Source organism: Mustela nigripes, chromosome 1 (genome assembly GCF_022355385.1).
Source record: "Mustela nigripes isolate SB6536 chromosome 1, MUSNIG.SB6536, whole genome shotgun sequence".
Taxonomy (NCBI): domain Eukaryota; kingdom Metazoa; phylum Chordata; class Mammalia; order Carnivora; family Mustelidae; genus Mustela; species Mustela nigripes.
In genome coordinates this window covers 39404523-39429689 of record NC_081557.1, presented here as the reverse complement: position 1 = coordinate 39429689, position 25167 = coordinate 39404523, and the positions used below count along the sequence as shown (strand labels likewise).

The following is a 25167-nucleotide window of genomic DNA, read 5'->3' as shown; positions in this document are numbered from 1 at the left end:
CCAGAGATCTGTGGCTAGCTTCTTTTCTAGAAAAAAAAGAAAGCATTCTGATAGCGCACCTTACTACAGCTACACCCAGGGGCCAGGGCACCAACACCCAGTAGCTCTCTCTTGTTCCTTTGGGAGTGAGGCTGAGGAAGGTCAAAGGGCCTCCATAGCCAAATGCCATGCCGTGAGTCATTGCCTGAGGTGGCAACCAGAGCAGAGCCCTCCACTGCCGCCGGCATGCTCTGGGCACCGCTCTCATGGTAGTCGACCCGTTCTGCTTTCTGCTGGTGAGACTCGATTCCTTAATTCCTAAATGTCGTGGAACCCTTCGGAGGCATCTTAGTTCTACTTGCACAGCTGTGCCACAGCAAAATCCACCCCTTCGTGCCTGGGAAATTTCAAAGTTTTAACCCAAAAGGCCCTGATCAGGTCAGGTGAGTACCTTCCCCAGAGCACAATGCTGGTGGGAAGCTCTACTGCTCTTCACGGTGACACCTGTGTATGTGGCCACTATAGGAGCTTCTGTGCGAGGCTACCCCTAATCCATCACAAGGGGCTCTGGAGGGGTAAGGGCTGGGCTTCTGAGCTTGTGGCTGTTGCTCACAGATGTGTACTTGTGATGGTTAACTTTCGTGTCCATGTGGCTAGGCTGCCGTACCCAGCCGTTTGGTCAAACACTGATGTAGATGTTGCCATGAAGGTACTCTTTAGATGTGATTAGCATTTACATCAGTTGACTCAGAGCGAAGCGGACTACCCTCCATAACGTGGGCAGACTTCATCTAATCCGCTGAAGGCCTTAAGAACAGAGACTCAGATTTCCCTAAGAAGAAGGAATTCTCATCAAGAATGCAACAGAGAAACCCAGCCTGAGTGTCCAGCCTGCTGCTGTCCCGGATTCAGACGCATGTCTGCAATATCAACTCTTACCTGAGTCTCTAGCTAGACAGCCTGCAGATTTCAGACTTGCAAGACCCCATTCGGTGAACCAATTCCTTAAGTAAATATCCCCCACCGGTGTGTGTGTATGTGTGTGTGTCCTATTGGTCTGTTTCTCTATAGAACTCTACTATAGTACTTCAGCATTGCATTCTGGAAGTAGACTGGGGGTACTCCTTGTACCCTCACCTATAGAGGGGCACCTTGCTTGACCCAAACACCTTCCAATCAGATCAAAGCCCCAGACCAAAGCCTGACAGTCAAGAACATTCTCCAGGCCCGGGAAGCCCTCATAAGGTAGGAGTTGGATTGCAAACTGGTGTCCTGGTGTACAGCCAGGAGACAGAAGGGGTCCGGAAGGGAGGCTGCCACCGCCACCTGCTCAGCTCACTCATTCTCGACAACCTGGTCACGGGGCATGGGACAGCAGGCCAGCTCCAGAAGTCACCCTCTGATGAGGAGGGAATCTCCCCTGTGCCAGGCCAGGCTTCCGCTGACTGCGGGCCTTGGCAGGGCTGAGCCTGGCAGTGGCCGGTTATGAAAGCCGGCAGCTGGAGGGCCCTGAAAACAGTGAGCCAGCAGAGCTGGATGGGGATCTTGGGAAGCTTCCTAATGGCACTCACACACCAGGGCTGAGTCTAGGTCAGCTTCACCCAGAACTGCTGCTCTGTGGGGGACAACAGGGACAAGCGCTGCAGCGAGAATAACGATGTGACCTCTGATGGTTCCCTCTGAGACTTGATTTCCTCATCAGGAAAGTGGGGCTAATAATATCTCAAGGCAGGGCAGCAAGAATTTAAAAGGGTGACCTTTGTGTGGGACCACCAGGCGCCCTGCTTGCGCCCAGTAAAATGTCAGTGTCCTTCCTCTTCTCCTAGGAAGGATGGGACATCTGCCGTGAAGGGGGAGGTGGGCGGGCTCTGGACCCTCTGGGAACCTGGGTCTGCATCTTTCTCTGTAAGGTGAGATCTCTCCCCCACAGAATTGCCATGAGGACCCATGTAGAGCCCTTTGGTGCATGTGCCTTCGGTAAATGCTACAAAAGAGTCCTGGGTGACCCCTGCTCTTTGGGAGGACATAGAAACTACTGGAAAATGTTTCATTTTCTCTTGTAACATGGCAGAAGCGAGTAGCAGTGGCACAATGTGCAAGCCAGTGCCAGCCCTGCTCTGGAGAACTGGGTCTGGTCAGTGCAAGTGTTGGCCTCTGGTTGAAGCCTTCGGCTTACGGAATCACACTTCGCCACCTGTCACCCAGGCTTATTAGTCTGAGGCAGTGAGAGGACATGCCTAATGACAGACATAGCCTTGTGTGATGACCGTGAAGGCCTAATGCGGAGTCCAAAACCACTGTCCATCCAGAGGATGGAGTCAGCCCAGCCAGGCCATTCTCCAGGCTGGAAAGGGAGGTCTGTGGCTCTGGACAGATGGCTCAGAGGCCTTTTGTTTTGCTCAGCCTAGGAGGAAGTGTCTTCTGGTACACGGAACATGTTCTCTTGACCTTCTTCAATCAACAGATTTAGAAATCCTCTGGGTTTTGAATACGTACTGGGGAGGAGGGCAGTTCAGAAGCGCATCTGTCTCTGGAGAAGGGTACATCATAGTCAAGGACACTCCCTTCCTGACACACCAGGATGGCCTGGAGCTGAACTGCAGAGGAGGGCGAGTCACTGGGAAAGCGAAGAGGAGAGAGAAAGGCGGTGGGAAGCAGTGCTCCCAGCTGAGGAAAGGGCTAGGAAGCATTCTAGGGGCAGGAATAGCTAGTGCCTAGTTTTAAGTTATATACCATTTTTTTTTATTTATCCAAAACCGTCAGTGAAATCTGCTAGATGCACACATCCACATGTGAGTTCATGTGTGTGTAAACTGAGAAATGGGACGAGTTCCAGATCTGAGCCAACATGAAGCCACACGGGATTACAGAAATCAGTCATGGAGCGGGGATTCACATCCATATCCTCCAGAGCTGAAGACATGAGGAGATCCCAACCGATAACACGTAGGTACCGCGTCCAGTCTGCTGCTTATCTCACAGAGCCCAGGCCTTGCAAATCTGCTCAGTCTCATGTGGAATAAAGCTTCAGGCAGCCGCTCCCTTGCTCAACTTCACCTTATTCTGTTCCCGCTCTGCACACAGCTATTCCTAGGAACAAAGTCATTTGTCGTAAATGCCTTGAGTCCTGTCTCGGCGGGTGGAAATCAGACGTGTCCCTTGACATGCTCCCAGGATTCCAAGGCAGGCCTGGAGCAGGTCACACTAGGCCTCCTGTAGCCTTTAGCTGCCTCCTTCCTTGCCACAAAGAGCTTTATTGGGACCGACCTAGACGCCCATTGTCTTACAAAGTAACTAGCAGACAGGAGTATTGTGGGAGTTATTTCTGTCCCTCCCTTTGCTTCTCCATCTAACCCCTGCCCCCTCCACACACAACACCCCGCCCCTGACACTCCCAGTCTACTGTGGTGTGGAGAGCTGAGGACTTCCTCAGGAGCTGCTCATTTCTCACCCCCACTTTTCAAATTAACCACACTATAGAAGTCCCCAAGGCCGTGAGGATGGTAGTAGTGAACAGATCTGGAATACCGTGTGTGTGACAGGCGCTCTGCTGGGCCTTTTGAACAGACTGTCCTACTGTCCTACATTCTTACAGTGACCCTATTCAGAAGTGCTATTATTTCCATTTTCACAGTTAGGGAAATCGATGAAATGCAGGTTCTACTAATTATCTCCATCACTTACTTGGCATCAGACTCATGCTTTCACTTTAATCGTTCCTTTTTTTTTTTTTCCAAAATAATTTACGGACTACCTGCCATGTGAGTCAATATGGTAACTATTGCTACTCTTATGATAAACCAAGACAGAAGAATTGAAAGCGCCCGAGATCACTGATCCGGGGCATCATAGATTTTCCTGGTGGTGCCTGAGGAGTGGGTCTCTGAGGAACTCTGTGTTACAAATGGTCAATGGTCCACTTCGCATGAGGATTTCCACCCTAGACAAGATTTCTGGAATGTCACACAAACATTTGCCAGAAAAGAGAAGTTAGAAATAGACCAGGCAGCCAGAGCCAGTGGCCTCCTGAGTCCAAAGTATTCAGTTCAAGAGAATAAAGGAATCATTCGCTTTCAAGGTATCATTGAGTTTCTTTTTTTAGAGGATCATTATAGTGTACCAAGCCCAGGCCAGATTTGACTCTTCCCAATCAACCTCAAGCCCAGTGTGGGTCTCCATTTGTAATCGTTTACCTGTGACAGAAGACCCAGGCCCTCGGCAGATGGGAGGGGCGGTACCAACCAGACAGAACTAGGGCTCTTACTCTGCCATAGAGGCTGGCCCCAAAGGGGTGGCAGAATGAGCTAGAACAGTGTCTCAAAGAGTGTAGCTCTCGAAGGCTCTGCCGTACTTTCCAGATGCACCAGGCAGCCATTTCTGGAGCATTGCATGGCCAACAATTTGACCCACCACAAGGTCTGGGTGAGGGTTTATGACAGGATCAGCCCCCCGTCTCCACTTCTGATGTGGAAGGACAGCTACCCCCTCCATGCTTCAGGGCCACTTCAAGGTGTTGAAGGATTAATGGTGGCATAAAACCAGAGGCCCAAAGGCTGACGACTTTATTATAGTCCTCCCTCCTCTGTGTGTCAGCCAATGGATCCCTGACCTCCAAAGTCATAAAAAGAGTCCTTGGTGACTGAGCCCCCTTTCTCTCCCCCCTCTCTCTCTCATCAACCAGCAGTTTCTGGATCATTAGCATTCTGGATTACATTAGATTAGAAAGGCATTTCAGACAATTAGAAGTCAAAGCTATGGGCCTGATGGGCCCAGCCCCAGGATGAATTAACCACACTGCCTCATCGCATCTTGGGTGATCGGTTCACTAAATGACATGATTAAGGTTTGTGACACTGGAGACTACACTCCAAGAGGTCTGTCTCTACTTACCGCCATGCTGAGCTGTATGTCACAGTGAAGTCTGCTCAAGACCCTGGTTTGTGGGGATTAAGAGCATGGAGTCCCGAGTCATCTAGAAACAGGTTTTCACCCAAATTCTGTTAATTGCGTGACTTCAAACAAATTATCCAACTTAGCTTTTCTGTGTCTGTGTCTTCCTCTGTGTGACAGTGATGGGAAAATATAGCACTGAGAAGTCAGAAACTGGAAAGAGGCTGGGATTTGGCCCTGACAACTTAGCTTGCTTTGCATTTAACTTAAAGAAAAATCCAAACTCCCCAGGGTTACTGACAGCCCCCTGCATAATCAGCTTAGCTCCACTCTTTACCCACGATGGCCTCCTTTCCATTCTAGAACATGCATGACTTTTTTTCCTGCCTCAGAACCTGTTGTTCTCTGCCTGGAATAACCCAGATTTTAAGCATGAAAGTGACATCCTCAGGAAGTCTTTCTTCACTCCCTTCTCTAAGTGGCCTCATCCCCTCCCTCATCCCACTATTCAGTATTTGCTATCTTTATTTCCTTTCTAGCATTTTGGGGGTCAACAAAGTGGCCAGTTCTCAGGGACCTGCAGAGCCTAGGGAAGGCACAAGATTAAAGTCTGCACGTTGAGGGTAGATGGGTGGGGCAGGGGACCTCTTTTTAAAATGCAAACACCCCTGAGAAGGTGCAAATTAACAAACTCAAGTTCCTCTTATGCCCATGGGAGAAGCTTCTGGAAGGAGAATCAGGGATATGAAAGAATGGTAGCAAAATACTGCCTCCTTAAAATAATGAATTTGAATTTTTGAGTTACATCCCCACTCCTACCCCACCCCTACAGCACAGAATTGCAAATATGGAGTCCAATATTTTTAAATGGTGCTGGGCTTTTACCTGCCAATGTGTATTGGTAAAATCCATATATTCATTTTCTTGAGGCTGCTGTAACAAATTATCATCAACTCCTGTGGTGTTTGGATGACAGTTAAAGTCCCAATGCCTGGCTTAAAAGCACAGAAATTTATTTTCCTATGGTTCTGGGGGTCTGAAGTTCAAAATCAGTATCACTTGGTCCAAAATCAAAGGGTTGGCAGAGCCGGGCTTACCCCACAGTGGAGGAGAGAATCTCTTCCTTGCGTCTTCCTGCTTCTGGTGGCTGCTGGTAGCCGCACGGCTCCAGTCTTCAAGGTCAGCACTCTCAGATCTCTGCTTCATTTTCATATCACATTCTCTTCTCAGCCTTTGACACAATATTGCATCAAATATCTCTCTGCCCCTCTCTCATAAAGGTATGTGTGACTGTGTTTAGTGCCCACCCCAATAATCCATGGTAATCTCCCCATCTCAAGATCCTTAACCACAATCACATCTCTTTTTTGGCCATGTCAGGTAACATTCATAGGTTCCAGGGATTAGGACATGGACATCTTGTAGAGGTCCACTTTTCAGCCAACTATACCCCAACTGGTAGAAAATGAAAAAGGAGCAACCCAAGTTTGGGGTTTGGTTTTTCTTGGTTTGTTCTTTTTTGTTCTTTGGTTTGGGGGTTTTGTTTTTTGTTTGTTTGTTTGTTTTTGTTTTTTGGGTTTTTTCTCTTGCTACCCCGGTTATGGCAGAGAGGGAAAAAAGAAAGAAGGTGAAATTAGGAAGCAAGAATGGGCTGGAAGTAAAGTCAGATGGCAGACCTGTGAATTAGAAGGCAGGAAAGGTCTGTGCAGAGGGAGAGGATAGAGGATCCACACCTTCCCAGGGTGTTCCCACCTGGGCCTGGCCTCTCAGAGCCCATGCAGGAACCAAGAGGTGGCTTTGGGGGTGTTTGAAGTCTTGGGGCTGGAGAAGTTTGAGGAGAGCCCTCATGGAGAGGAGGGTCAGCTCAGAGGATGGAACACAAATAGGCCTCTTCCAGAGTCCAGAAAATGGGTCCAATGGAGGCAGCTCACCTTCGGCCCTGAATGGAAGACAGACATGGAAAAATTGCATTTGGCCTTTCTGCACATTTGACATCGATTACCTCCTTCTTGAGACTCTGCCTTCTGCTTCTCCTCCTGCTTCTGTAACTGCTCCCTCAGAGTCCCTCTCTTTGCCCCAGCTGTCCGCAGTAGTAACCTGCTCCTAATAATCCCACTGTGAGCTCTTCCCCCATCCTCGATTCGTTTTCTGCAAAATAAGCAGAGTGAGATGGTCAGCGTTAAAAGCACTGTGTCCGAATCCCCACCGCCTGGCTTTCAATTCTGGCCATACCACCTCCTACGTGTGGTCTCAGACAAGTGCCTTACAGGCTCTGTCGCTGAGCTTTGGAATCTCCTTGCGTGAAATGAGGACAATCAGTCTGTCTGAGGAACTGAGATAAAGCGCACAGTTAGCTGGCAGCTGGTGAACAATGTCAGCTGTCCTTGTTATTTGTCGCTCTTGTTGCCTGTTTCAGCTCCCTACTTGTCTTCTTTGGCATATCTGAACCCAGTGGAGGGTGCCAGATGGCCACAGTCAGCATGGAGATGGGCAGAGCTGGAAGGAAGAGGAAGGAAAGAAAAGATGGGTGCCAAGGTTGTTCCCCAGTGGAAAAGATGGCCCCTGAGAGAAAAGCTGAGGCTGTGCCCCCGAGACCCAGGGACAATAGAGAATGGTGTACCCCCCCTCACACCGGCTGGCCTTCGCCCTCATCCCTCAGCTAGCCACAGCCCTGATGACCCATGGTCTTCCTGATTTCCTGCTGGAAAAGGTGGAAGGGCTCTGAACAAGTGGAAAAACTGGACCTGTGGAGAAAGGTGAAAGGAGCAGGAATTATTTAGTTGGACAGGAGGCAGCGGAGGAGAGATTTAACAGTCTTCAACAGTCGTCGAAGATCTGAAGGGTTATTACATAGAAATTGGTGACCAGCTGGCCCCTCTCTGCTCAGAGCACGAGGCCAAAGGAAACAAGTTTATGCGTGGAAGAGGAGATGCTCAGGTTAGGTAAGTATGTATAAATAAATGAATAAACAAACAACAAAGAAATAAAATTAAATTAAAATTAAATAAATAAAATAAATCAAATCTTCCTGTGAGGGTGGAAATGGGTCATTAAAAAAACTACAGTGGACACACGTGGTGCAGCACGATGCCTGGTGGACAGCCTCCTGAGCGCTCAGGGACACCTCTGTCCAGGCAACGGTCTGAGGAGCAGCAGCCGCCAGTTGGGATACCAGTGTCTCTCCCAGCTGATGCAGTGATGGCCCTTCTCCCCAACTCCCGGCCCCCATCCTGCCTCCTATCCCCAGGAACAAAATCCTAGGAACTGTGTGGAGGAAATGGCGTCAGCTACAGGGGCCTGGAGCGGGTCCCCTTGGCTCATTCATTTAACAGACATTTATGGGAGTGCCTGGGCTGTGCTCAGAGGTATCAGGACTGGCAGATGCATGAAACAGAGCAGTTTCGTTCAGTGGTGAAAGTCAAAGAGAACACAGATTCTAATCCAGCTCCGGCGTCCTTTGTTCTCACGAACGGAGGACATTGGCAGAAAAGCACTGGCCTGTGTGTCTTTCTCCAAGCTGTAGTCACCCACATTTCCTAATATTTAGCCCTTCCTCTCTTCCAGACTGAGTCCCTGCACACACAGTATCTCCCTGAATCTTCACAAGACCACACTGAGGTTCCGTCATTAACTCCCTGGCAAAACCCTAGTATTGACCTCATAGGGTTTTTGCAAGTTGGACAAGTTAAGATAGTAAAATACACCTGGCTCCTAGCATGTGCCATGTTGCTGCTGCTGATGCCATTGAGGAAACTAAATGCTCCATTCCAGTTTACTAAGCTTGTAAGGCAGAGCCAGGCCTCTCTGACACCGAAGTCCATGATCTTCCCGTCCACTCACCGCACATGGAGGCACCACACGTTGCCACTGAAAGTATAGGCTCTGAGGGTTAGCAAAACAGACCTCGGTTTGACTCCCAGCTCTGCCAGTTTCCAGCGACATGATCTTGGGCAAGTCACGTCGCCTCCCTGAACTTTAGTTTCTGAATCCATAAATGAGGATAATAATAGGACCCATCTCCGAGTTAGTTTGGAGTGCCACTGGGCATGAAAGCTCTCAGTAACTGCTTAATGCATTTGATTATTACTCTCCTGGGCCATTGAAAGGGCAAACAAAGACATCATTCACCAGAAAAGGAATGCTAAGCTGGCAAAGAGGAGATACACTGCTTTGGGCTTCGGATGGTATCTGGAGACCCCTTCTAACACATTGCTGATAATACTGTCAAGGGCCGGCTTTTTAGGAGGTGAAGATTTCACCAGAGTGTATGTTCCATCCTCCTTAAAGCCACAAAAACTGGCTAGAAAATCCCTGAGTGTCCTGGGTAGAGAACTCTGCATAGATCTGGGGCTCCGGGGCGGCTCAGTCCATGGAGCGTCTGACTCTTGGTTTCGGGTCAGGTCCTGATCTCCAGGTGGTGGGACTGAGCCATATCCCTCCTTAGCAGGGAGTCTGCGTGAGATTTTTCTCCCTCTGCCCCGGCCTCTCCCTCCACTCACATACTCTCATTCTTGTTCTCTAAATTAAATAAATTAATAAAATCTTGAAAACAAAAATAAAAGAAAGAAAAAAGAACTCTGGATAGATCAATGACAGTTTTGGGGGCTTCGGGTCTAACGTGGCAGAGCAGCAACCCCCCCACCCCAGCGGGGCAATGGTGCATTTTCTGTCTTGAAGGTCAGAAGCGGGTGTTAATGCTGCAACCTCTCTGGGGCTGCTGAGAATCCCATGCACCCCATATGTCCTGACACAAGCCTGCATCTAGAAACGAGGTGACAGAGACAAGGTCGAGACTCAGGAATACACAGGGGTGGGTTCAAAGACTTTGGCTGGTTTTGCAAGAAACAAACTGGCTTCTGTTGTCGTTCAGCTGAGGTGCTCTACTGAGACTCCTCGGAGCCACATTTCATGTTTTAATTCTACACTTGTTTTCAGGGGGTAAATGCCAATGACCCACTACTGAAGTCCTTGCAATAAATACCATTTTATAGCAAATGGCAGATCCCTTGCTCAAAGCACAGGTAAGAACCGAAGCACAAAGCAAAATCCTCTCCAGAGCAGGGTGGCTGGCCCCAGCCAGGAAACAGAGACCACACAGGGCCTTGTAGGGGCGAACACCTAATAACACTTAACCATATTCCTGGCATGATGTGAAGTGCTTTGCATAAAATAACTCATTTGATCCTCACAGAAACCCTATGAAATTAGTAATATAATCATCTTCATTCTATCTACGGGGAAACTGAAGCACAGAGAGGCTAATAACTAGCCCAAGATCAAACAGCCAGTAATCTGCTGAGCCGTGATTTGAACATAAACATCTAGTCCCAGAATTTCTGTTTTTGACCTATGAACTATATTCAGACCTCTCCTTTCGTGCAGGAGCATGGACATATATGACTGAGACCTCAGAGCCCCTAAAGGAATCTGAAGCAGCGCTTGGGGATAGGAGTGTGAGAGACAATAGGTGTGGGCATTACATTAGGAACTGAGTGCTAGAATCTGCTTTTTTTCTTCTCACGTCCTTTTTTAAGTGATGTTAGGGTTGGTGTTGGTGGTTGCTTGCTTACCATTTTCTAGTTTCACCTCTCAAAAGGGTATTTATTCCTAGATTCAAGTCTAACTATGGCTCTTGGAGTGAATTTTTCAGGCAGCTGACAAGTTAGCAAGCATCCCAGACCCAGGATCAGTGAAAGCAATAGCAGGATAAGTCCATTGCAGCATTCAGGGTACATGGGGTCTCACAAACTAGGAGAGGCCACATGGCCCTGTCAGGGTCACAAGGCTGTGTCCACCAGAAGGTGACCACCACTGAGCTCCAATCAGAGCAAGAGCCTCGGTGGTAACGTCTCCCCTCAGTGTAGCCATGGCAACCCCAGGACTCAGACTGATGAAACGTTTTCAAGAAAGCATTTGTACAGAAGGTGAATGGAAGAGCAGACAAGGGAAAGAGAAGTCAAAGAAATGGTGATTCTAGATGAGTGCGGATCAGGAACATTCCTGGTGGAGACCACAGTCTACTATGACATCCCCAGGGTTGTGTTCTTGGCTCAGTCCACATAGAATCCTATCTACAAGAGTTGACCCTTGGCTAGCCAGAGGTCTGAATTCAATTCAAAGACTGTCAGGGGCATCTGCAGAAGTTTCTAGAAGCTTCACCTAGGCCTGTGAAAATTATGTTACCCATAGTCTAAGGCATCTATCTCCCACCACCTAAGAAACCAAACTTACTCAAGCTCTCTTAGCTCACAAAAGAAACGAGGGCAGGGTCTTTTGTTTCTCCCAGGTGGAGCCCACATCGGGCTTTTCAACAGGACCATGTAGGTACACCACTGAGTCACAGAGGTCCAGGGAAGAAGAGCCTGTGCTCCCTGCGCAGATATAAGGGTGGCCGGTGGCACCAGTAGAGCCAACAAAGGAGAGAAGTCAGCCTTTGAACCGGGCCTTCAGGAGACGTGGTACCAAGTGAACCCCACCTGGTCATATCCCACATTGACCATAAACAACCAACCAGATTGTACTGGCGCATTCCAGCCTGGACCAAGAGGAAGGAACCTCCTCAGTCAAACAGTTTCCAGCATTATTTTCCGGTTGTTCTGTGCAGGCATACTATCTTTCCCTACCACCCCCAACAAGTCCTTGAGCTATTAAAGAACCCTGTCATAGAAGATGATATTTTAAACATTTATCTCAAAAAGTAACAATTAGTCACATTGACTGATGGCTTGGCTAATGAAGTGGGAGAACTAGCTGGAGGGTGTTAGTGAACTATATGACTCATCATCTCCACTTTATCAGCTCCCCTCCCTCCCCCCACCAATGGAAGCAGGAGAATCTACAGGGAAGACATGAATCAGTATCTGCTCAGAGCTTCTAAGCACCAGCTCTCAGCCAGGCCCATCGCCCACATCATCCTGCTTACTCCATACAACCCCCTTGAGATGGAGCTCTTGTACTTACAAGGGAAAAGGCAGGTACAGAGCACCAATGTTCCTGGGGAGGCCTTCTTAGGGGGCTTGAGTCATGGTTGGTGAATTCTCCTTGCCTCAAGCCCTGACATCCTTAGCCTTGCAGGCTCAGAAACCTCACTAGGTCACAACAAAGAGCAGGCCCACTTCTCAAGGACAGACTCATGGAAACCAGGCTCAAGAATAGATTCTGGGGCGTCTGGGTGGCTCAGTCAGTTAAGCATCTGCTTTCAGCTCAGGTCATGGTCCCAGGCTCCTGGGATGGAGCCCCATGTCAGGCACCCTGCTCTTCGGGGAGCCTGCTTCTCCCTCTCCCCACTGCTTATGCTCTCTCTGAAATAAATAATTAAAATCTTAAAAAAAAAAAAAAAAAGAACAGATGCTAACAAAGCCAAGTTATTCACCAATGGCCGCATGGTGAGTGTGGAATCAGAACAGGGGTGGCTAATGGGGGAGTTCACAGTCGTACTCAGAGGACTCTGTAATTGCAGTTCCTCTGCTGAGTCTCAGCTCAGGGGTTACCCTCTACGCAAAGCCTCCCCATCCCCACCGTCCATCCCCCATACCAAGGCTGGGCCTCTATGCTCCCAGAATGCACAGTCCTCCTATGGCCCTGGCCTCACTATTCAATGATCCTCACTAATCACACTAACAGTCTACCTTGCTACCTATCATGCTCCTTTGGGGCAAGGAGGGTACCTTCTTCCTACGTTATCCCTTCACCTGCCATACAGAGGGTGCTGTGCTCCTAGAGACACTTAGAGATACAAATCCAAATCTTTGGGCCAGGACTCCCGCCTAACTGGGCAGTGCCTGAGAGTCTGACAATTTTCAGTTCTTCTCCAGTCTGCATGCTGACCTTCCCCTTTTGTTTGTTCTCCGAACAGTACATACACTGCTGTGAGTTGGTTTCCTACCAGCAAAATTATAATCACACACCAATCTTACCTTCCTGAGACTATACCCAGTCTTCTCCAATGAGGTTTGTATATCCCCAGCCACACAGTCAGAGCCATAGTATCTCCTGGGTCCTTCCACTTGTAACTTCTACTGTACATGCAGAGTTTAGTATTTTTGCTCTCAGAGAACAACTAAAATATCTAATGATAGTGGAGTGGTTAAATAAACCATTCCTCCTTACAATGGCCTATGGCACAACCAACACAGTGACGTTTTAATGACCTGGAGGAATGCTTTTTCTATGACATTATGGGGGAAGGAAGTATACCATGGGTACATCATGTGATGTTAGCTATGTGCATAAAGGCATAAAATACTGGAAAGATTTATTTAACTATTAAAAGCAGCTACTTCTACATGGTGGGATAACAGTTGACTCCTTCCCTTTCTCTTGATGCCTTTCTGTGCTTCCCAATCTCTAATAAGTATTATGTTGCTTTTGTAGTTAAGCAAAACAGTAAAGTTTAAAGAAAAAAAATACATGAGTAGAACATTTACCACTTCTCTAAAAATGTATTTCTATTTAATTATGTATCCTCTAATGATTTTTTTTGTAAGTCATAGAGAAACTGGATTATAAAAAAGGTCTCCTCCCTCCGATATCCCAGGCAGAGGAGGTGGCCCAGTGTGTCTAGAACTGGAGGCTAGCTCCCCTGCCCAGGCTCACCTCCCTCCCCCACCACCACCCTCTCACCCAGATGCTTTTCTGGAGCACCCTGGTGAACACACGCTGCAGCCCCATCAGCAAGAGGACTGTGCTGTCCAGCAGCAATGTGTAAAGATGGAAAGATACACACGCTGCTTTCATCAAGCATTAGGTAGTTGCTGACATGACTTCAAATCCTTTCCAATAATTATATGATGTTTCAACTAAATCTCTTCTATGTAGGTACCATTTTTAAAAATCTGACCTTATTTTATTGAGGTAAGATTCACATAACAAAATTAACCATCTCAAAGTGAACAATTCGGTGGCATTCAGTACAGTGTTGTATGGCAACCACCTCTATCTAGTTCCAAAACCCCATACTATAAAACATTTGCTCCCCCTTCACCTCCCCCTCAACCTATGGCAACCACCAATCCGTGCGTGCCTGTACAGATTTAATTCTGCATATTTTATATAAACGAAATCATACAATATGTGACATTTTGAGTCTGGCTTCCCAGCGTAATCTTTTCGAGGTTCATGCATGTAGTAGCATGTATCAGTACTTCTTTTCTTTTTTAAAAAAAATTATATTTATATTTCAAATTACATTTTTATTTTTTCTTTCTTTTTAATAGACAATTTTAAAATTTAAATCCAACTAATAACATACAATGTATTGTTCGTTTCAGATGTAGAGGGCAGTGATTCGTCAGTCTTACGTAATACGCAGTGCTCATTATATCACGTGCCCTCCTTTATATCTATCACCCAGTTACCCCATCTCCCCACCCCCACCCCTCCAGCAGCCCTCAGTTTCTTTCCGATGATTAAGAGTCTCTTGGAGCACCTGGGTGCCTCAGATGGTTAAGCATCTGCCTTCAGCTCACGTCATGATCCCAGGGTCCTGGGATAGAGTCCCACATTGGGCTCTCAGCTCAGCAGGGAACCTGCTTCTCTCTCTCCCTCTACTACTCTCTCCGCTTGTGTTCTCTCGCTCTCTCTGTTAAATAAATACATAAAATCTTTTTAACATTTTTTTAAAAAGAGTCAGGGAAGATGGAGAGGAGAAGGGAGTTGAGGGAAATTGGAAGGGGAGGTGAACCATGAGAGATTATGGACTCTGAAAAACAATCTGAGGGTTTTGAAGGGGCAGGGGGTGGGAGGTTGGAGGAACCAGGTGGTGGGTATTAGAGAGGGCACGGATTGCATGGAGCACTGGGTGTGGTGCAAAAACAATGAATACCGTTACACTGAAAAGAAATATAAAGAAATAAAAAAATAAAGTTTTACATTGTTAAAAAAAAAAAGTCTGCCTTCGGCTTATGTCATGATCCCAGGCTCCTGGAATTGAGCCCCACATTGTACTCCATGCTCAGCAAGGGAGTCTGCTTCTCCCTCTTCTTCTGCCCTACTTGTGCTCTCTTTGTCTCTCTATAAAATACAGAAATAAAATCTTTTCAGAAAAAAAATGTACATTTAAAGATATTGAGCTAATAATAAGCAACACACAGATATTGCAAAAATAAGTGTAGGAATAAGTAACCCTGGGAACCACTGGTTCCAGTCTGAAGTGACTGTGACTGTGACTTACACAATGACCCTTGATGTCATTGGATCTCTTTACCTCCATGCCAAGTTCACCAAACAGCCTTTTCCCTATTTATTCTCACTCTGAGCTTGGAGCTATGTTAAGTACTGAGACATACAAAAGTGGAGAAGAAATGAACTCTGTCCTCATACCTGGTGGAAGAAGTAGGCAGGGGTCTACCAACAGCACAGGGAAGGCATAGCCAGAGGGAACTCCTTCGGGTGTTTATGTCAGAGGTGCTTCCAGCCTGGGCTTAAATGCCTCCAAAATATCTGGACTTTGAGCTGATGAGACTCCATCACGGAAGTTGGCCAAAACAGATGCTGAGGGCTTAGAGCTTTGCAACATGCTGGTGTATTGTCAGGGCACTGCAATATGGTGACAGACATGTGATGGTACCATGATAAGGACAGTGGGGCTATCAGGTTGTCACATTACAGCCCTTGTGTCATGGTGTGGTGGTGGCAGTGTGCAGGGTGGAGCCCGCATCTATGCTACCCGTGGGGAGTTGTGTTGGTGCCACGTTCCACTTTATCGTGGTAGAATGTTCTGGCCATGCACTGTTACAGCTGTGTCACAGCAATATTGCCCCAGCTTGCCAGGACGTTACAAGGCCATGACGACTCTGCTGTCATCACAAAGCTCTGGCTTTGTGAGCTTGCACTGTGAAACGGCGGTGAAGAAAGTGTGACACAAACTTTTTCACTAGAGGGGCTCCCATTCGGTTTGAGATCAGAAATTCTTTTCATTTCAGTGTCCAAGATACTGTTTGTTCCCTTAACTGGTCCATTTCCTCCTGAAACTCCAGAAAGTATTTCAAACATGACACACACGTTTCTCCTCAGGCAGGAGAGCATTTAATGACAGTTACCTGCGAGGCCTAATAACTATGATCTCAGCTTTGTCTCAGGTGTCTGCCAGGTGCTTTCGAAGCTTGCCACATAAAAGACAGTTGTCGGCACAAGTCAGAGGAGGCAGGCAGGGAACAAAGGCACAGCTTATTCCCTTAGCCAGGATGAACCTTCTCCTAGTGTCAGCAGGGAGGAGGGAGTCCGAACTCCTCAAGGGCAGCTGTCAGCTGGACAGCTTCTGCCCCTGTGCTTGAGGATCATGCCCTAGCCCATTGGTCCAAAGAGACTCTCACGCTGAAATTTCTCAAGATACCCGTGCCCTGCCCCCATTTTGTCAAGAAAGGCATGGAACCATACAAAACTGTGGTTCTGGGCTTAGAATGTATCTGTTCCAGTAGACATGAGGCAGAAATCTGCTCATTTCTATATGCCTCACTTCTCTGGGCCACATAGGATAGAGGAGTCCCAGTAAGACAATACAAGGGATTCTCATCATTCACAGTAGTTACATTCTGTCAAGTTGTCGCCAATACAGAACCATTGCTCACAGAGGAAATTAGGGCTGGGTTCTTATGAGCCTCTGCTCACAACATTTTCATCAACCAGTCAACACCGAACTTTGTTTTCTGTGTGTTTCTGTGTAAAGACACCTTATTTAATATATTGTTAAATATATCATTAAATATATCGTGATTTGTTAACATTGACCTGACAGCCAACAGCACTGTAACTCACGCCTGAATGAAGCTTATCTGACACACGTGTTTCCTAAGCTTTCTTGAGAAGACAAGACAATACTTCAGCACCACACTTGGGGCACTTTAGACAATGAAATCAACTAACAGAAAGCACAAAAATGCAAGAGAAAATGTGGCTCTAACTAGACTACAGGAAGGACACTTGTTTACAGCATGAGGGCTGAAACAAGGCAGATCAGCACCTTGCCCAACAGCTGGGAATGTGCACACTGGGCAACTCCAATTTGTCGCCATTCTGCACATGTCCACAAAAGACCATGAAATCACTATAAGTATTGATGTTAGGGTTACAAATAGATATTAGCCAGTAGGCAAATTTGCAAATACAGAATCTGCAAATAATGAAGATGGATTGTAACTGGAAGGAACATACACAGAAACTTATAGGGCACAAGGAATCATCCTAAGTGCTTTGCATGGGTTGACTCATTTAACCTGCCAGCAACACAATGATGTGGGTATCACTATTGTCCCCATTTTACACCTCATGGAATGGAGGCAAAAAGGACCAAGTAACTTGCTGATGTTCCCACAGTCAGGAACTGACGAAGCCAGGATATGAACCAGTTATCTTGCTCTAGAACACCCACACTTAATCCATATTGCCTCTGGGTAGCAATCCCCACCAGCGACCTTAGTTTCTTAAGAGAAACTTTTGGAAGTCAAACACCTGAACCCACTATGTTTCCTCAAGCATAGCAGGCTGGCTCAAACCTTCTCATCCTGAGTGGCTGAAGCTTTGCTGATGCTTCCAATGAAGCTGGTCTCCCATCTGTTATTTGATGACCTCCACTGAAGCTTTTCCTACTGGCCTTGCTACTATTGACACATCTGTCTTGGCTACCCTGCCTGACTGGGGAGGGCCCTTTCTTCCTACCATTGGACTACTGAGCTGCCATTTTCTTTCAATACTCTATCAGCAATTTTTCTTTTTGTGGGGGAGGATTTTTTTGTGCATTGTACCCTGAGGACAAGTCAATAAGGCTAGGCACATGGTAGTATGGCCACGACTCAAGTAAGAGTTCAGGTACCTGCTTGAAAGTGATTTCCTACATGAGAGTGATCCCCTGGCCCTCTGAGCTCCTTTCCCCACTGGTGTATATGCACAAATAGGTGGGAGGTGTTATGGTAGGATGGATATGAGCACCAGCTTTGAGTTTGAGAGACACGTGACTATGGAAAAGTAACAAACCTCTCTATGCCTCATTTTCAACACTGTAAAGTAGTTGTGATATTACCAGTCTCATGGGAATAGTGATAAAAGTGATTAGGTAGGGGTGATAATAGCACCTGCCTTATAAGGTGGTTGAGAGACTTAACTGAGAACAATTATGTAAAAATTTTGCACAATACCTGATACAAAGAAGAGCTCAGTGAGAAGCTTCTTATTATTATTCCCATTTTTATGCCACAAGTATTGATTTTAGTGTTCTGGGCTTACCACCATCAATTCTAAAGGTCTTTTGTAGTTTCACATGAGAGTCCTAACACTTTCAAAATCAAATAGGACTCTTGGTGGTTTGTACGAATTGCTTAAGCTCTTAACATGGACGTATAATTGGGTATCTTCAGCCACCCACCACCACTACCACTAAACACTAATGGGATTCTAGGAAGGTGGTAGCAATGGTGAAGTAATTTTTTATCTTTTTGAAACACCTAACGAAACAGAGAGACTAACATGGCAAAATGAAAATCCTCCAGACAGTATCTGCAGCAATGAAAGGAATCCATAGAAGCTCCACAATATGAGCAGTTGAGGAACAATACGAAAACCACCAACACCATGTAGCATCGACAAGTACGCAGAGGGAAGCAAAGGACAGACAAGGGATTTGTGTTGAACTTGAGAGTCAGAAAATCCAAAACTACCAACAGATACTCCCAAGGGAAGGGAAACAATCTGGGAAAACAGCCTTAAATGGCAGGGACCTTGCACACTTTACTTTCTGAGGTCAAGATCAGAGAATACTAGAGCCGTCTGGGTGCTTTGAGCTCTTAGAACTAACAAGAGCTCCCTTCCAAAACAAAGGGCTACACCGAGTAGAAAATACTGAGAACAGAATCTAATTTATGCAGGGCGAGGTATTAGGGGAGAAGGAAAGAAACGTTTCTCATAAAACTGGGGAGGGTAAGTGAGCCAGCAGATTAGAATAAATAAAAGCCATATATTTGAACACTTTGTAATAACAACAGAATAGTGAACTCTAGAGCTATGAAACTAGGAAAATAATCCTGGCCCACGCTCCCTTCCAAAGTGAATAGGAGAACTCAGGCCCTTCAAGCATGAACAACAAAAAAAGAATTGTGTTTGAATCCCACACAAAGTTATTTCAAGGAAAAAAAAAAAAAGAATAACGAGCAAAATGTCCCCACAGAAAATAAATAAGCCAGAAATAAAGACTAAAAATGCAGAGAAGAAAACAAAGAATCCCCCAGGCACCAGATGGCTGCCTGGGTGAATTCTATCAAAACATTTAAAAGATATAATGCCAATCTTACAAAAACCTTTTTAGAAACAAGAGGAGGATGAAATACTTCCAAACTAATTTTATGAGACTAGAATAACCTTGGTACCAAAACCTTATGAAGACACTAGACATACAGATCAATATCTCCCATAAATATAGAACTAAAGCCCTTGAATATACTTCAAGATACAACAATATATAAAAAGGATAAAGCTTCATGACTAACTAAGGTTTAGCTTAGGAATGCAAGGTTGGCTTAACTTTCAAAGAGCAACCCACATAATCCTATTAAGAAAAAAAAAGGGAGAAAACTCATGTGATCATTTCAGCAAATGCAGAAAAACCCTTTCTCAAAATTCAGGACATATTTATGATTAAGAAAAAAAGTCTCCCAACAAAGTAGGATCAGAACAGGAATTTCTCAATCTCTGTGTTAGTATGGATTTTCTAAGATGCAGACACCAGCAAAGGATTAGACATGCAAGGAATTTATTAGAGGAAATGCTTTTAAGAGGAAATGAGATGTTCTGGAAGAACATGAGATACTTGTCAGGTCACAATACAAATCTGAACTCCAGGTGGAGGAGGAGAAGAGGAATGTCAGTGGTAGAGAAGCCTTTGAAACTCCAGTGCAGCTCTCAGAGTTACATACAGCCACCAAGGAGTCAGTCCTCAAGCTAAAGTCACCCGCCAGAGGAATCCCACATCTCCCGGGCATTGACTGGAAATGTGTCCACTTTGGGAAGTGTCACATCAGCACAAAAAAGTGATGGATTTCAAAATGCAACTACTGGGGCTGTCAGGCATTAAGTAGGAAACCTGAAAGGTACATTTTCATAACCACCAAGGTTGTACAACCTAAAACAAACCTCGCACTTAATAAAACATGGAACACTTTTAAGAACAGGAATGAGTCAAGGATGTCTACTCTTACCACTTCTATTCTGCATTGTACTGAAGGTCCTAGCCAATGCAGTAAAGGAAGAAGAAGTCACAAAGATTGGAAACAATAAGTAAATTACTGTATACATAAGGTATCTATCCCCCAAATCTACTAATTAATAAGGAAGGGAATTTAACATTTCATAATATGAGGTCAATATACAAAAAGGAAATGTATGTCCATATACTGGCCCCCAACAATTGGAAAATAAATGGAAAAATTTATGATAATATCAAAAACCAAAAAATATTTAAGGGTAAGTTAAACAAAATATATGCAAGTTCTCTATACTGAAAACTACAGAACATTTCTGGGAAATTAAAGAAGATGCAGATATATGGAGAGATATAACATGCTCTTGGATTGGAAGGCCCAATACTGTCAAGATGTCAGTTAACCCATAGTTGATCTAAAGATCCATTATAATCCTGTTATGAACTAAATTGTGTCCCCCAAAATTCATACGTTGAAGCCCCAACCCCCAGTACCTCAGAAAGTGACTTTGTCTGGAGATAGAGCCTTTAAAGAGGTGATTGAGTTAAAATAAAGTCATTAGGGTGAGCCCTGATACAATCTGACTGGTGATCTTTATGAAGAGGACGTTTGAACACACAGAGACATGGGGTATGCTCACATACAGAAAAAAGACCATATGAAGACACAGCATGGAGACAGCCATCTGCAAGCCAAGAAGAAAATAAATCTGCTGACACCTTGATCTTGGACTTCCAGCCTCCAGAACTGTGCAAATATAAATTTCTGCTGTTTAAGCCACCCAGTGTATGGTATTTTGTCGTGGCAGCGCTATCAAACTAACACAAATCCCCCCCAAAATCCCATAAGGCTTTTTTACAGAAATGGACCAGCAGATTCTAAAATTTAAATGGAAAGGCAAAGGGTTTGGAATAGCCATAACAATACTGTTAAGTCTTTTTAAAAAGAATCAACTTACATTGGACTTACATTGCCTGATTTCAAAATTTACTGTAAAGTTACTGCAGTATCAAGGTAGTGTGGTAAGTTACAGTAATCAAGGCAGTTGGCATAAGCATAGGCAAATTGATGTCTAGAGAAAATGGAAATAGGCCCACACATATATAGTCAATTGATTTTTTTCACAAAGGTGTTGAGACAGTTCAATGTGGAAAGAAGAGCCTTGTCAATTAATCAAACAACTGAATATCCATGTTTTAAAGAGCAAAATCAAAAACCTTAGACCATATACAAGGATTAATTCAAGATAGGAAAGTGCTAAAACATTAAAACTAGAAGAGAACATGGGAGAATATCTTTTTGGGTATGGAATAGGGAAAATGCTTCCAAAGAAAACACAAAATATACTAAATATAAAAGAAAAAATGATAAATTTGGCTTTTTCAAAATTAACAACACCTACTTATCAAAACACACAGTAAAAGGGGAGAGAAGGCAAGTCACAGACCGAAAGAAAATGTTTGCAAAAGACATACCTAACAAAGAAGTTGTGTAAGAAGTACAAATCAATAATAGAAAGACAGTTCAATTAAAAAGGACAAATGCTTCAGAAAGAACTTTACAAAAGGAAATATATAAAAAGCTAATAAGCACATGAAAAGCTGCTCAACATCAATAGTCATCAGAGAAATTAAAATTAAAACCATAATGAAATAACACTGCACACCCACAAGAATGATGACTGGTGATACCAATCATCAATGGGGGTATACAGCAACTGGAACATTCATGCAATGTTGGCAGATTATTAATGGTACGACAGTTTCGAAAAATGTTTGTTCCTTTTTTAAATTTAGCTTCTTTGTTATTTTTTAAATTTTTATTGAGATATAATTGACATATAATATTATATTTGTATACAGCATAATTTGATATTGTATATATAGTGAAATGACCACCACAATAAGTCTAGTTAATATGTTACCAGACATTGTTGCAAATTTGTTTTCTTATGGTAAGAACTTTTAAGATCTCTCTATTATCCACTTTCAAATATATAGTAAGGTATTATTAATTACAGTGATCATGCTGTATATTACATCCCTGTGATTTTACTTATTTTGTAACTGAAAATTTGTATCTTTTGAGCATCTTCATCCATTTCACCCCCTCAAACCACCCCCCAGCCAATCTGTCCTTTTTATCTAAGAGTTTGTTGTGTTTTTTTTTTTAAGATTTCACATATAAGTGAGATCATATGGTATTTATCTTTCTCTGTTTGACTTATTCTTAGTATAATGCCCTCAGGTTTCATTCATGTTGTCACAAATGATAAGATTTCCTTCTTTTTATGGCTGAATAATATTCCAGTGTGTGTGTGTGTGTGTGTGTGTGTGCGACATCTTCTTTTTTTGTTTTGTTTGTTTGTTTGTTTGTTTGTTATAAATTTTATTTTCCATGTTCCAAAATTCATTGTTTATGCACCACACCCAGTGCTCCATGCAATATGTGCCCTCCATAATACCACCAGGCTCACCCAACCCTCCATCCCCCTCCCCTCCAAAACCCTCAGTTTGTTTCTCAGAGTTCAGTCTCTCATGGTTTGTCTCCCATTCTGATTTCCCCCAACTCACTTCTCCTCTCCATCTCCCCATGTCCTCCATGTTATTCCTTATGCTCCACAAGTAAGTGAAACCATATGATAATTTATTCTCTGCTTGACTTATTTCACTCAGCATAATCTCTTCCAGTCCTGTCCATGTTGCTACAAAAGTTGGGTATTCATGGACTTAATACCATTGAACTATACACTTAAAAATAGCTAAAATGGTAATTTTTATGTTATGTGTAAGAAAAGAATGAACTATTGAGATGTGCAACAAAATATAAGAGTCTCAAAATATTATGCTTAGTAAAAGAAGCCAGACAAAAGAGTATATAAAGTATGATTCCATTTATATAAAACCATAGAAAATGAAAGCTAATTTATACTGACAGAGAACAGGTCAGTGGTTGTCTGGTGAGGAAGCTGGCGTATGGCATATTCCATAAACTTGAAATTGATAGGTATATTCATTATCTTGACTGTGGTAATCATTTAATGTGTATATATATATATATCAAAACTTATGAAGTTGTATACCATAATATGTGCAACTTACGGTAAGTAAACTATAACTCAATAAAGCTGTTTTTTTTATTGTGGTTAAAAAAAAAAAGTTGGGTATTCATCCTTTCTGATAGAGGCATAATACTCCATAGTGTATATGGACCATATCTTCCTTATCCATTCGTCCGTTGAGGGGCATCTTGGTTCTTTCCACAGTATGGTGACTGTGGCCATTGCTGCTATGAACACTGGGGTACAGACGGCCCTTCTTTTCACTACATCTGTATCTTTGGGTTAAATACCCAGTAGTGCAATTGCAGGGTCATAGGGAAGCTCTATTTTTAATTTCTTAAGGAATCTCCACACTGTTCTCCAAAGTGGCTGCACCAACTTGCATTCCCACCAACAGTGTAAGAAGGTTCCCCTTTCTCCACATCCTCTCCAACACTTGTTGTTTACTGTCTTGTTAATTTTGGCCATTCTAACTGATGTAAGGTGGTATCTCAATGTGGTTATGATTTGAATCTCCCTGATGGCTAATGATGATGAACATTTTTTGATAGCCATTTGTATGTCTTCTTTGGAGAAGTGTCTGTTCATGTCTTCTGCCCATTTTTTTATGTGATTACCTGTTTTGTGTGTGTTGAGATTGAGGAGTTCTTTATAGAACTCCCTTTATAGAACTCCCCTTTATAGGGATATCAGCCCTTTGTCTGTAGTGTCATTTCCAAATATCTTCTCCCATTCTGTGGGTTGCCTCTTTGTTTTGTTGACTGTTTCCTTCACTGTGCAGAAGCTTTTGATCTTGATGAAGTCCCAAAAGTTCATTTCACTTTTGCTTCCCTTGCCTTTGGAGATGTGTTTTGAAAGAAGTTGCTGTGGCCGATGTCAATGAGGTTACTGCCTATGTTCTCCTCTAGGATTTTGATAAACTCCTGCCTCACATTGAGTTCTTTTATCCATTTTTAATTTATGGTGTAAGAGAATGGTCGAGTTTCATTCTTCTACATATAGCTGTCCAATTTTCCCAGCACCATTTATTGAAGAGACTGTCTTTTATCCACTGTATATTTTTCCTGCTTTGTCAAAGATTATTTGACCATAGAGTTGAGGGTCCATATCTGGGCTTTCTACTCTGTTCCACTGGTCTATGTGTCTGTTCTTGTGCCAGTACCATGCTGTCTTGGTGATCACAGCTTTGTAGTAAAGCTTGAAATCAGGTAACATGATGCCCCCCCAGTTTTGTTTTTCTTTTTCAACATCTCCTTAGCAATTTGGGGTTTCTTCTGGTTCCATACAGATTTTAGAATTGTTGGTAACAGCTCTTGGAAAAATGTCAGTGGAATTTTGATTGGGATGACATTGAAAGTATAGATTGCTGTAGGCAATATAGACATTTTAACAATGTTTATTCTTCCGATCCATGAGCATGGAATGCTCTTCCATCTTTTTGTGTCTTCTTCAATTTTTTTCATGAGTGTTCTATATTTCTTCAAGTACAGATCCTCTACCTCCTTGGTTAGGTTTATTCCCAGGTATCTCATGGTTCTTGGTGCTATAGTGAATTAAATTGATTCTCTAATTTCCCTATACTTTCATTGTTATATATATCACAGTTTCTTTATCCATTCAACTACTGATGGATACTTAGGTTGCTTCCATGCCTTGGGTATTATAAATAATGCTGCAATGATTATTGTGGTCCAGGTATTTTTTTGAGTCAGTGTTCTCATTTCTTCAAATAAATAATAGCAAGTGGAATTAACTATTTCTTATCAAGTTTAGGTTCATTTATCTTATGAGCCTACTGTTCCATTTTTAGGTATTCAGCCAAATAAAATGAAAACATGTCCCCAAAAAGACTTGTGCAGGGGCGCCTGGGTGGCTCAGTGGTTTGGGCTGCTGCCTTCGGCTCGGGTCATGATCTCAGGGTCCTGGGATCGAGCCCCGCATCGGGCTCCCTGCTCCGCGGGAAGCCTGCTTCCCTCTCTCTCTCTCTCTCTCTGCCTGCCTCTCTGCCTGCTTGTGATCTCTATCTGTCAAATAAATAAATAAAATCTTTAA

The 25167-nt window shown here is 44.2% G+C and overlaps 2 long non-coding RNA genes across 2 annotated transcripts in view; both read right to left on the bottom strand.

Moving 5' to 3' along the window:
* Nucleotides 1–2764: 2764 nt before the first annotated feature.
* Nucleotides 2765–6223, bottom strand: LOC132010911 (uncharacterized). Its single transcript, XR_009402309.1, has 3 exons — nt 5967–6223; nt 4870–4951; nt 2765–3069 (listed from the first exon to the last, which is right to left on the bottom strand). It is a non-coding gene; the product is annotated as an uncharacterized LOC132010911 (long non-coding RNA).
* Nucleotides 6224–6877: 654 nt separating this feature from the next.
* The window catches only part of LOC132010904 (uncharacterized), a 123470-nt gene continuing 105180 nt past the window's right edge, over nt 6878–25167 (bottom strand). The window contains exon 5 of the long non-coding RNA XR_009402306.1: nt 6878–7017. This is a non-coding gene — a long non-coding RNA (uncharacterized LOC132010904). The remainder of the gene's footprint in view (nt 7018–25167) is intronic.